General features: G+C 39.7%; 1 long non-coding RNA gene across 3 annotated transcripts in view; it reads left to right on the forward strand.

Moving 5' to 3' along the window:
• Positions 1 to 11,308, forward strand: part of LOC134168090 (uncharacterized) — a 125,846-nt gene that overhangs the window by 83,494 nt on the left and 31,044 nt on the right. The window lies entirely within an intron of this gene.

The following is an 11,308-nucleotide window of genomic DNA, read 5'->3' on the forward strand; positions in this document are numbered from 1 at the left end:
ACAGGGAGATTTTTCAGGAACCTAAAAGTTCTAATGCATGTCTTGGATCTGGAGATGCTTGGTCTATTTGGTATGACTCACGTTTTAGGGCATTTTGAAGTATGTTTTCATTTTAATATATGAACTTCAAACCATAGATAAGTTTACTTTTGATGATTTACAGAATTTAGAGAATTTTGGACTATATTTTTTTACTCTTACATGTACCTCAAACTATGAGTAAGTTTGCTTTTAATCACTGTTATTAAAGCTGAGGCAAATTTGTGAGAACATCATTTGATTTAAGTTTTAAGTGTTTCTCTGAGCATCATGCAAAACAAAAACAACTTCTGAAACACACATGCAGGCTGTAATGTATCATTATTTACAGCTATCCTGGGAACTCATTAGTTTCTCATTATATCTTTGGTATAAACATAATTTTCTTTTAAGTAATTAAGCAATGAACTTGTTATCTTGTTTTTTCCATATAATATGCTCAATTGTAATTCTCTTTTGGTAAATGTTACTGTGGAAACATTGCTCTGATTCAAAATCACTAGTTGATAAGAAAAATTAGAGTAACAAGAAATTTGTGGTCCCACAAATCAAATGCTATTTTGTAGCAACATTGGGCAAGGTACTAAGACTATACATTATATATAGCTTCAATAGTAGCCTACACAATTAGGCTGCCCTTTCTCATGGTATGATCAAATCTTTTGATAACATCTAGTCTTCATAGTTCCCCTAGTATAACAAGGGTTAAGAACATACAGCCCAAGTGATCTCTTGGTTTATATAGTTTTGCTTCTGTTTGGTCTCTGCAAGGTATTTTCTGCTCATGTGTTATTGTTAAATCCAGTGACTTTTGTTTGGACTAGATTTTCAGTTCCTGGGCTCTTGAATCTCCTTATTGTAACACCTATATATAAACTGCTTGGACACTAGAAAATGTCAGTAGATTGACATCGCTTAAACTTTTTGTCTTTGATGTAGTGTTCATGTTTCTTCTAACGTTCTAAAACGTCTTCAATAATAAGAAGATGCAGAGTTTGCAAAGCAGGAAAAAATAAAATTAATGGAGGGAAATTTTAAAATATCACACAATGTGTGCCTTTAATTCTGTTATTTTCAGAGGCTGAGAAACAGAAATTTTCCTGGGAAGAGGGAAAATTCAAATTTGTTACAGTTGAAATAGAATCTTTTTTAAAATCTGAACAAAAACTATTTTGGTTTATTTTGGAGCTTTGTAACAAATCACAAAAATGTAATTCTGGATGAAAACCCTGTTTTAATGCATATTTGGTAGATCCCAAAGTTTTGGCCTTAGCTGCCATTTAAGCAGTCATGCTTCCATACTTCCATGCTTCCATTCATGCCAGCAGCCTGCTTTATACCTGCAAAGCTTTATTACTGATTTATATATAGTCTGTTCTGAATGTGGGTACACAGGGAGAGCATCACTCAGGGTTCATAGGAAAAGGTATTTTTCTAGAACAAATCTTGAGGAAGAATAGTGTGCAGATTTCCGTAACTTGGGTGCTAAATTCACAATGCCTTTGCAGTTTTTCTGCAGATATTACAGATTGTGTAGCCCTCCTTGTCACAGCAATGGCTAATGGCTTTCTTCATCTTTTTGCAGAGAACTTGGATTCTGCAGTATTCAGGATGTGGGAATCATTTTAAGGGGCTGTTCTGTTTTTCATGGGCAAATCTGTCATTCTTTTTGTCCCTTTGACACTGCAATAGGAAAAGTAATCCTTAGGAAGATCTCAGATACTGACTAAAGAGTAAACTATTAGATCAGATTATGGCTGACATGAGATATTCACACAGTATCACAGTATCACAGTATGCTGGAGATTGGAAGGGACCTCAAAAGATCATCTAGTCCAATCCCCCTGCCAGAGCAGGAACACCTAGATAACGTTACACAGGAATGTGTCCAGGCGGGCTTTGAATGTCTCCAGGGAAGGAGACTCCACAACCTCCCTGGGCAGCCTGTTCCAGTGTTCCATCACCCTCACTGAGAAGAAGTTCCTTCTCAAGTTTAAGTGGAACCTCTTGTGTTCCAGTTTGCACCCATTACCCCTTGTCCTATCATTGTTTGCCACTGAGTAGAGCCTGGCTCCATCCTCGTGACACTCCCCCTTTATATATTTATAGACACTAATAAGGTCACCCCTCAGTCTCCTCTTCTCTAAACTATTCCCTCAGTCTTTCCTCATAAGGGAGATGCTCCACTCCCTTAATCATCTTGGTTGCCCTTGGACTCTCTCCAGCAGCTCCCTGTCCTTCTTGAACTGAGGGGCCCAGAACTGGACACAATATTCCAGATGGGGTCTCACCAGGGCAGAGTAGAGGGGAAGGAGGACCTCTCTGACCTACTAACCACCGCCCTTCTAATACACCCCAGGATGCCATTGGCCTTCTTAGCCACAAGGGCACAGTGTTGGCTCATGGTCATCCTGTCGTCCACTAGGACCCCCAGGTCCCTCTCCCCTACACTGCTCTCTAGCAGGTCGTTCCCCAACCTATACTGGAACCTGGGGTTGTTCCTGCCCAGATGCAGGACTCTACACTTTCCCTTGTTATATTTCATCCCGTTATTCCCTGCTGCAACTCTCCAGCCTGTCCAGGTCTCGCTGGATGGCAGCACAGCCTTCTGGCGTGTCAGCCACTCCTCCCAGCTTAGTGTCATCAGCAAACTTGCTGATAGTACACTCAATTCCCTCATCTAAATCATTGATGAATATATTAAATAATACCGGTCCCAGTACTGACCCTTGAGGCACTCCACTAGTTACAGGCCTCCAACTAGACTCAGCCCCATAGACTACAACTCTCTGGCTTCTCTCCCTCAGCCAGTTCGCAGTCCACCTCACTACCTGGTCATCCAGTCCACACTTCCTCAATTTAGCCGTGAGGATGCTGTGGGAGACTGTGTCAAAGGCTTTGCTGAAGTCAAGGTAGATCACATCCACCGCTCTGCCATCATCCATCCACCGTGTTATTTCCTCATAAAAGGCTAAGAGATTGGTCAAACATGATTTCCCCCTGGTGAAGCCATGTTGACTGCCCCTCATAACCCTCTTATCCTTGATATGCTTTAAGATGGCACCAAGGACAAGGTGTTCCATCACTTTCCCAGGGATGGAGGTGAGGCTGACCGGTCTATAGTTACCCGGGTCCTCCTTCTTGCCCTTTTTGAAGACCGGAGTGACATTTGCCTTCCTCCAGTCCTCAGGCACCTCTCCCGTTTCCCAGGACTTGGTAAAGATGATGGCGAGTGGTCTAGCAATGACTTCCGCCAGTTCCCTCAGCACCCGCGGGTGCATCCCATCTGGACCCATGGATTTATGGACGTCCAGATTGCTCAACTGATCTCTAACCCATTCCAGTGTGCTATTTCAATAATGTGTGCTTGCTTTGCTTTAAAGGTTTTTATTAAGGTTCCCAGGAGGCCAAACCAACCAGTTGGCTTCACAATGAGCTTTCCAGCTCGATCTGGAGCCTTTAGCTCATGTTACTGTATAGGTTACCTTACGGCTTTCAGACTCCTTTCTGCAGCTCCATTAGCTGGTGGCTAGTGGTGTAACAGAAGCAGCCCATTTCCCCAACTACCTCTTGCATACAAAGGTAGTTGTTCTTTTCTGTCTTTAAAAATACTTCAAAACTGATTACACTCTTTTATATAAGTACAACAAATAACCTAAAAATAGAGCTGTAGCTGGAATGTGAGCTACTTAGCATGGATTAGTGTGTTTATTAAAAATCTAGGGATTTTGGATAGTCTTGTGAGATACACATGACCTTTTCATGATACTCCCCAGAGATACTAGTCATAGCATCCAAAAGCAGCATAAAGTAGTTTGGTCTCAGACAAACAGTATAATTCAGGCCACTTTGAGCCTGCTAATGGGATATGAACACAGTAGTCCTGCTTGAATCGCCTTTCCAAGTATACTACAGTTGTCAAATATTGCAATTATTGGTGCAATTAGCACAAGGATTTTATATCTCTGGATATAACTGAGGTTTGTGTTTTCAGTGTTGAATCGGTTAGTTTTCTTAGTAAGCTTATGCTAAATTGTTCTCTGTGTAACAAATAACCAGAATCTGCCTCTCTAACTCTGGAGTACGTTGATCTTGGTTTACTGGAAGTCATAAGACCCAGCCATCTTGCTCAGCATTCATTGGAAACTCTTATTGGCAGTCTTGGCAGAGTGGTCAAGGACTGCACAAATGTAGGCTAATATATCTCCCCGGCAATAAAGGGCTAAGTTCAAGGTCAAGGATTATTGTGGGGCAGCATGGAGAAGCTGCATATTGTATTATCATCCCCAGTCCTGTGAAGCCTTATCATTGTGCTTAGCGTCATACAAACATAAAACAAAAAAATGCCTTCACTCAGACCTTAAAATCTAGTCAGTGTCCTCCCCATCTGGGCACAGAAGCCCCGAGTGACCTAAGTGTAGCATCCCCTTTTTGCATTACTTTTGCTCACTCTGTTTCATACTTAAACTGCTGCTAGGTACAGAAGCCAACTCTGAAAACAAGCTGTTAACATTTGAAAAATGTTCTAATTAAGATATTCAAATAAGCCAACAGCTTAATAAAGCACAGACATAGGCTGTGTATTTTAAGACAGATTTCTTTTTTTTTAATTAATGTGGCCTTGTCATACTCCTGACATTTACTGTGTATATTTTAAATCAAAAGAATATGTTTCTGTAGCATTTAAATCACTGTGTCTTAGTCTTCAAGAATAATACAGCAAGTAATGATGATAAAGAGCATCCTGTCCAAATCAAACTTTTTAAAAGTAGGCTTTGTTTTAAAAAAATACAATGATCTACTGTTGATATGGGGCTGGTGATTAAAGCTTACAAGTGCTGTGGCTTTCGATACGTAACTGATGGAAGGTATTCTAGGTGGCATTGCAGTGTTGCTGTTCTGAGGGAAAAAAAGACACCAAACAACCACTTATATTCACCTGTTCTGTATTTGTAATGCCCCTTGGTCAAAGGTTCCCAGCAGAGGAATCACATGCCTGGAGCACCCCCTTTTGCTTCAGTGCTGCATTTGCTACAACAGAATGTTTGTTTCTAAGTTTTTGTCTGACTTTTATAGCAGTAGAGCTGGATGCCTTTAGTCAGCACTGCACTCCTCTTAGGTAGGCTGGCCATCCATCCTCTTACTCTTGAAACAGTGAAGTTGGGGTACTACTGCATCCTTTGTGCTAGATGTTGCTTTCGATAAAACTGTCCTGTAGAAAGAGGACTGTTCTGATGGTGAGAATCTTCTCAAAGCCACTGCAGGAGGAAGGTTTGTGGGATAAAGCACTCTAGGGCTGACTCAACTGGTGTGTAACATGGGCTTCCAAGGAGCAAGATGATTATGAAGGAGGATGTGTTGTTTATCAGACCAAATAAAAGCACACAAGAAAGGACTGCATTTGTATTTATTAAAGAAAAAAAGATAAACCCACACACACCCCCCCAACTGAACTTTGAAGGAACTAGAACAGAGCAACAGGAGAAATGATGACAGAAGCAAAGTTCATAGCCAGAGGCTATGATGTTAAGGAAAAATAAGTTTGAAAGTAGTGCAAACTAAGTATTTTTGAGCGTGGTTATCTTAGTCATGATAACATCAAAACACCATCAGGAAGTATCGGATCATAGGAGTTCTTTATGGGCTTTTCATTTTTTATAAACTGTACACACTTGTTATTTGGGAGTAGAGTGAAGTTTTTACTTCTGGAGAGAGTTTTTTTAGGGGGGAGGATAGCTGTGCTCTGAAGTTTGCTTAATATTTTTAAGGCTATATGTTTGTTTCTTGCTTTCTAATTTCTAATGAAACTACCTGAAACCAGATGTACAAATAAGAGCTCTGTTAACCTCAAACACTTCCATCTAGAATCTGGAAGACAAGCTGATCCTTACCGATTTATGCATTGTATCCTGTAACGCATTGTAACTAACTACCCAGTTTCTCGGGGTAAGTCTTGTATAACAGAAAATCCACCGGTGCCTTGTCTATGCCTCTTGTTCTAGGATTTCCCTTGGGGGAAATGCAAGTCCCATATAGATCTCCCTTACTGAGGTAATTGTCATCTTGCCAGGTTGCTGTAAGCAGTGCATCTGATCAAAAGCAAGGAAAATGGTGCAACTGACAGATGAATACGTGGAAGCCCATTTTACTAGCAGTATACAGCTTGAAGTTATGTGGAGCCATATGCATTTTGAAAGGCATCTTGAAATTGTTTAGGGTGTTGAGTTTTTTTGCTTCATGGAAATGGAGTATTTTGGATGGGGCCTGGTGCTCAATGGGTATGAAAGACCAGTAGCACACAGTTGAGACAGGAGCATGAGAGAACCAGAGGCCTGCTGCTAGTTTTATTAGAAAACCAGGTAAAATACTTGGAAGACAAAAAGGCCCTTGTAGGCAAGGTAAATATTTTAGGTTGTTTTTTATTCTTTGTTTTAAAACTGTACTGTTTGGTTTCTTGTGTTTCTCTAATTTTAAAGATCCACCTGTGATAACAATTGGGGCTTATAATGGCTTCTAATATCCTGTAGTTTTTATTATTTTGTATTTTTGTGACAGAGCAGATTGAAATGTCTGCATATTCATATCCATCATATTTTCTTGTATTGGAAGTCTCAGAAGTACTAGCAGTGTTTGCATATACATTATGTTTGCAAGTGGCCTGTGTCCAAGTCATTCTTCTGTGAAGACTATTTGTAGGTGTGAAGACAATGCGTTTCTGAGTCAAGGTTTGTCTGCTGTTGCTTTCTTTCCCCCAAGACTTGCTTGAGTAGCCTTTGCACTTGCTTTATCCCCTGGGATTCTTTGGTAATCTGGCAGCTGGATTCATGTCTTTCTCGATTTTTGTGCTTCTGAAAGCTGTTCTTCAGTGCTAGCATCTCCAAAAAACATGTGTTGTTTCTGTAGCCTGAAAACATGAACCCACTGGGGATTACACGTGTATGAGATGAAATCCTCTCTTGCACTGAAGCCAAACAGGCTTTCTTCCTTAGGTTGCAGAGTAGTTACATAGCAGACGTTCTCTGCACTGTGTAGCCATTAGTTGCCTATGCCTTGAACATCTGAGATAGAAATGAAGATAAAACAATTCTAGTCTTGGTATTGTGTAGTTTTAATGGAAAGGTCCTTAGTGGCTCTTGTGAAGGGCTGTAGCATAGTTCACAGGGAAATTAATTAAGGAAAGTTACTACTGTGTTTCCCTTCTTCCCCATTGAGATTGCATTCTTTTTTAGTTTGGGGTTTTTTTTGTTTCTTTGTTGTTGGTTTTTTGTGGGGGTTTTTTGTTTGTTTTGGTTTTTTTGTTTTTTACTGTTTCAATAATCTGCAAGTGTTCAAATAATCAAATAACTTTTGTTCCTTTACTGTGGAAAATGATACTGCTATGGCTTAGTTCTTTTATTCTCAAATACAATTTATTTTGTAAGTCTATTTAAAAGGCATTGACAAAACACCAGACTCCTTGAATTAGCAATATTTGTTGCCAAGCATGTGCTGCCTCTTTGGCTTTATGTTTGTTATTTGATGCCTCAGTCATACCACAGAAAGTGTTGCATCTGTTCTGTTCTGGCTGAGATTGTTCATTTCCTTCTATTCAGATGCTGACTTTTCAAGTGTTCCCATATTTTTTGCTTTGTTGCCTTTTCATTCAGAGACCTCTTAATAACTGGAAGGCAGGCAAGGTTTCCTGAGAAGAGTTGTGCAGTGCAACAAAGTACTGTTATTTCTGAGGGTGTGAAAGTGTTCTTCACTTATTAGACTATTATGTACCTAATGCTGAGGAAATACTAGTATTAATGTGCCTATACCAGTTCTCTTGTTGATACTGAAAATGTGAGAATTTGCATCCAAGACAGATGAGTTTTCTGACAGGCAAACAAAAAGACCATCTTCTGATGGTGTTACTTAATACTATTGGCTTTATTTCTGTGTTTCCCAGTAAAATGTACACTCTTTTCTGAAGTAACCAAGCATTTATCAACGAGGCTTTTGGCTGACCTCTGGCTAAGAGGGCTTGTATTGTTTTACCAGCTCTTGAAGTTTTCTCTCTTCATTTTTATTGCTTTATTTGTCAGTGTAGCTACAGCAGGATCCTACCTCCTGATTTGATTTCTGGATAGTTGAAGCAATGTTCAGAGTGTTAAAGTGTTAAAGGGTGAAGTGTGCCTGCCTATGGCAGGGGGGCTGGAACTAGGTGGTCTTAAGGTCTTTTCCAACCCTAACCATTCTATGGTTCTGAAGCTTGATTTCTAATAAGCAGACTGCTCAGTCCCAAGGTAGGGAAGCAATGAAGGAATATATTAGTTTGTCCTCTACTAATGTCATGGAAAAGGAGCTGATTGCATCACCTGGCCGGAAAGCTTTATCATAGCTGATTTAAAGTGCTTTATCTCTGAAGCATCTGAAGGAGAGCTGATTTAAAGTGCTAGAGATTGGAAGGGACCTCAAAAGATCATCATGCAATCCCCCTGCCGGAGCATCTCTGATAATGTTACACACCGGGTTTTGAATTCTGAAGGAGAGCTGCTCCAGTGCTCTGTCACCCTCACTGAGAAGAAGTTTCTTCACAAGTTTAAGTGGAACCTCTTGTGTTCCAGTTTGTACCCATTACCCCTTGTCCTATCATAAATGTGTCATGTCTAGGTTCACACTATATGGATTTCTTTAATATCTGATTGAAATATACAATGAAACATCTGTGGCTAAAAATATTTGCCTGCTACTCTCTTCTCTGAGACTATATCATTACAGTGCGCAAATATGCAGAAAGACACTAACATTCACAGTACAATAATTATTTCTTTAACAAGCTGTAAATGCAAACTAGAAGATAAAAATCCTAAGTACTGACTGATGTGCACAGAATGCTTTTTTTTTTGTCTGCATGATCCTGTGCTATTTTTAATAGTGGTTTTAAAAAGGAAGGCTTTAGAAATTGTACATGCTTGAAAGAAGTAATATGTTATGCAACAACAATTGTACTAAACAGAAAAAGAGCATGTTACTGGAAGTTACAGTTAATTGTTGTATTTTCCAGCACAAGGTTGTTTGGTGGGAACAGTGGGGAAAAATGCAAGTAACTGCCAAAAACCAAGCGTGTGAGGTGAAACTGGAATTTGCTCTCATGAGAACTTTCTAAGATTCAGAAGTAACTGAGAAAAGCATGCTGTATTCAAATCTCTGGAGAACTATTGTGCTGTATAGAGACAGCACAGCACACAGTGTTGGTAGGAGAAAGGAGAACAGAAAATCAAACTGATAGGAAGGTGAGAGTCCTAGGGATGGATGGAGGCTGTTAGGTTTTGGGGTTTGGTTTTGTTTGGTTTTTCTTTTGTGTAAATTTGAAGCTCCTGTTCTTTCCTTCTCCCTTCATCCCCTCATGCCCACAGAAAGGTTTTCCTGTGGGTTTTGTTTTGTTGGGTTTTTTTAAATGAAAGAAGCAAAGCATGTCCCTGTTACAAATCTGTAGAGCAGAAGATAGCTAAATTAGCTTGGGACATTCTGTGAGCGCTGTCGGCCAAATCTTATGTGATATATTCATGTTTTAAAAGTAATCCCTGAAGAGAAGCTCTAGGCAAAACATGCCACCTAGATGCTGGCTGTCATAGGAGTGGTGGAAAGCTGTGGCAGAAAGCGTCCATAGACAGGAACAGAAGGTCCAGAGGCGAGGGGTCTGGCCTCCTAGCTCTTGGCACGCGTGCTTCCTGGCCCAGCAGTGGCCATTACTCAAGTGTGAGCATTTCTCTGCTTTGACACTGCTTCTGACCCACGAAATCTGCCACAGGGTCTCCACGCTGGGAATACAGCTTGTTAGTCAATGTGTTCTTCCAGCACAAGGCTATAAAAAATTGTAGGTCATAATAGGCTGCTATTTATTTCTTAATATGTCCTTAGGTGCCAGAGGGGAGACTTTTTATATAAAAATAGTACTGGAATGCATTTACTAGGGATTGACTGTATTTATTTTGAACCACAGCACATTCATCCAGATCCACAGTCAAAACTACAAGAAAGTACAGTTTCCACCATCCACTGAGCTCGATTCTCTTAGCACTTATCCTTCCCTCTCTTGCATCCTGTTGCAAGTAATTCCACTGGCTTCGATGAAGCAACATGAAGTAACCAACCTTAGCTCAGTACGATTTGCAGGAGCACTCTCCGCATTACTTCAGCACAAAGTATAGCTCTAAAGAACAAGCACATTGCCCAGAAAAAGAACAAACCCAGACAGAAAGTTAAGCAATAATTGTTGCTTAAGTTTGCAGCATTTCAGATGATCAAGCCTGATTACTCCTGACTCTTTACTTAGAACATCTTACAGCTGTAAAACATGTTTCTTGTTGCCAACTGTATTATATTAATTCAGTATGAACACAACCACTAAATATCACTTGATATTAGTAAATTACAGTTTTACAGTAAAAATACTTTGTTTTGCACAAAACAGATCGTGATATCTGTGTAAGGCATGAGATGATTATTATTGTTCCCTTTATGTTATGGAGATACTAGTTCTGTAGTTAAGACTCTTGAGTTTTGTCCCCAAAGCAGGAATTAGTTCTTATACTTGCAAATGTAAATTATGTCAAATGTGAGACAGGTCCATCACACCTTGTTCCTGAGTGAATTTCGGCTATTGTAAAGTCAGTATGAATTGTGGTATTAGTGCCACATATCTTCAGAGAATTTACAAGCATATTGAATGATTAAATAAGTTTTAAAAGTAAGTTCTTAAAGCAAAGACGGAATTGACAATTTGTTGAGAGTATATTTTAGATATTCCTATGCTAGCATGTCACTCCTTACAATTTGCATGTTGGTAATTTCAGGTAAGTAAATATCATTTATACAGAAACTCAATGCACAGGAATGGTGTAAGTAGGAGAAACAAGATTTCATGTTGATTTACAGGCAGAACATGTGGTGATCAGAAGAATTTTGAGAAAATATCCAGCTTGTCTGTACATTGGCTAATAATGCACAGACACACAGCACATGTGGGCTGGTCACTCAGTAGGTTGTATAAATAAACTGTCCCTTTCTCGTTCCTGACCTCTATTCTGCTTTTCCTCATGTTTTCCATGGTGTATTAAAGGGAGCAGTATTGTGCAGCATATGAAGCCTACTGTAAATTTCTACCACAATAAGTGATAACCTGCCCCTACCATTTTGGACAAAATCTGTCACTTCTGGTTAATCAGATGTCTTTTTTCTGCACAGATACTTCATGTTAAATGTTGGTGTCAGTGGAAGAGTAAGCATGTTTTGACCTGGG

This window comes from Pezoporus occidentalis, unplaced genomic scaffold, assembly GCF_034315485.1.
Source record: "Pezoporus occidentalis ecotype Australia unplaced genomic scaffold, CSIRO_AGI_Poc_V1 ctg11, whole genome shotgun sequence".
Lineage (NCBI taxonomy): Eukaryota > Metazoa > Chordata > Aves > Psittaciformes > Psittacidae > Pezoporus > Pezoporus occidentalis.